Below are 2,743 nucleotides of genomic sequence, written 5' to 3' on the forward strand. Positions count from 1 at the left end.
ATGGCAGAAATCTAAGGAATGGGCTGGCCAGCAAAGCCACGGCTTTAGTCCTACTGAGATTGCTTGGTAAATGAAAGACTCATGTGGTCAGAAAAACAGAGAGAGAAATAGAGTAAAGAGAGATTCAAAGACAAAGAAAATTTTTAAATGATTTACAGTGTGTTAAAAATATGTGCAGGCTAAAATTTGAAGTTCTTAAAGTTAAAAAAAGGAAGAGAGTTGTTGAGTGTGGTAGGACACACCTGTAAACCCAACACATGGGAGCAGAGGGAGATTGACCTCTGTACCTTCAAGGTGAGGTAGCACACACCTTTAATCCCAGTGCCTTGAAGGCAGAGACAAACAGATCTTTGTGAGTTCAATGTGTAGTAGCCTACACCTTTAATCCCAATGCCTGAAAGGCAGAGAGAGGCAGATCTCTGAGACTTCAAGGACAGACATGTATACAGAGTTATTCCAGGTCAAAGATACAGAGAACCTGTCTCAAAAGGAAAAAATAAAAAGGAAAAAATAAACAAAATAGAGGTTAAATTGAAGCGCAAAAAGATGGAAAATTCACAGCGAATTTTGATATTGTAGGCTATTATGCTCTTTTTGAATCATTTGAATTTTGAGGCAGTAGCAATAGCTGCTAAAAGATGTTTCTTTATAAAAGCTGCTGAAATAATCCAACATAGATATTTTGAAAATGCCTTGACTTTGAAATTTGGATCTAAGGACATGATGCTTTGGAAAGGAGTTTCTATTTTGATTTCACAGAGGGTGATAGTCTGTGGATGCCTCTATCCTAACATGGTAGGATGGACAACGCCCTACTTAAAGGTTGCTGTGAACACCTTGAAAAAATTGCTTCGCTCAACTGCCAACTGAGATCAATCAATAATGATGCCACCATTCAGGAGGAAGCATTTTGGAGAGAAAAAACTGCACCCACGTTCCCAAATATGGCTTATAAAAGTTCTTTGACATTTAAAGTGGGATGTGATATAGATATGAATATTTGCATTAGTATAGATTTTGCTTTACTGATAGAGATTTTAGGTCAATTTTGTTATATGTATATGCATTTTTGATCTTAATTAAGGTATTGTGATTGTGTAGTTCATTTAAAAATATAATGTATATAGGTTATTAATGGATAATCATTAATAATCGTCAAGTTTGTAGTCATGTTAGTTAGATTTTCTAGCTACACAGATATATATATTTCAGTTAGATAGGCATTATTCATATCTCTCTAGACTACAAAATAGGCTATTTAATGTTTTAGTACCTTAGGGTTTTTCATGACAGTGAGACACTCTACTCTTGGCAGCACATATCTACTTCAGGAAGAAGATGGGCATCAAAGAGGATCCTTATGGAGTTTGATAGCCATTTGGGGAAGAAACTGCTCTTGCCTGGATTGTTGCATAAACTGTACACAGAAAACACTCAGAGAGAGGACTACTGAACTTGCCTAAAGGTCAGATGATCTTTTCGAGTTCCTGATTCAGGAAAGGGTAAGCAAAACATTCTTCAAGACAAGCAGATAGTGACTGCCTTTGAAATTTCCTGCTTCATGGAAATGTCTGCTGGAAACTATGGGCCTGTAGGCTGAGGATGGAAACACCAACGGTACAGAGGAACTTTGGGTGACTGTCCAGGCAGCGAGATGTCTCTGTCATTTCTAGAGTTTGAAAATGGCTTACTTTTTGTTTGCTTAGGTAATACTGTATTATTCTGGAGTCTCTGATGGAGTTGAAGAATAGATAGATAGTTATAGTTTTCCATTGTTATGATAAGAGAAAAAATAGATATAAATATTGTAACTGTAATTCTTGCTTGATAACTGTTTTGTAATATGTAATTTTGCTATGTTAAAGTTAAAGATTCTGTTCTTGTTTAAACAGAAATAGGAGTAATGATGGAGTATAGGTCATTGGTTAATTAAATAAAGAAACTGTTTGGCCTGAAAGGTTAGAACATAGGTGGGTGGAATAAACATAAGAGAATGCTGGGAGGAATAGGAATTGAGCTTAGAGATGCCATGCACCTCTCCCATGGGCAGAAATGGTAGCTCTGCACTCTGAGGCAGATGGCGATACAGCCAGCCACCAGGTCAGACATCCTAAATCTTTCCTTCTAAGCTCACCTCGTGCTGCAACATACATTATTAGACATGGGTTAAGAGGGTGAAAATAATGGGGCAGGCAGTGTTGAAATGAATAGTTTTGTGTTGTTATTTCGGAGCATAACCTTACAAGGCGGCCCCATGGGGATGCAGCCCTGCTGCTCAAATTTCTACAATCAAGGGGGAAATGGAAGAAGGGAAGAAAGAAGAGAGAGAGACAAGGAAGAATGGATGAATTCAATCATTCCTTGGAAAAATGAGTGAACAAATGAATGAGGAGACCTAGTAGGAAAAAATGTGCTGCATTCCCTCAGAGAGTCAGGTCAAATTAAGGATTGACAAGGTTTTCCACTAAGGAGGAGGCTTATTCCATTTTACCTTCTTTGTGCTCCAGGCCCACCCACAAGAGTGATGATGAGGACAGGGAGAAGAAGAGGAGAGGGTGTACCAGAATTCCCTGGTACAATTTCTCACCCAAATTGTAGCCAAATCACCTGACCTGGGACAGCTGATCTACATGCTGGACCCTAACTCCCAGTTTGACAACTCTAACATTTTAACCAAGTTTGTGAAGATGAAGGAACCAAAAATAGCCCAGTTACAGGATGGCAGGTTCCTTACAGAATGGGA

The sequence above is a fragment of the Microtus pennsylvanicus genome, chromosome Y, assembly GCF_037038515.1.
Source record: "Microtus pennsylvanicus isolate mMicPen1 chromosome Y, mMicPen1.hap1, whole genome shotgun sequence".
Lineage (NCBI taxonomy): Eukaryota > Metazoa > Chordata > Mammalia > Rodentia > Cricetidae > Microtus > Microtus pennsylvanicus.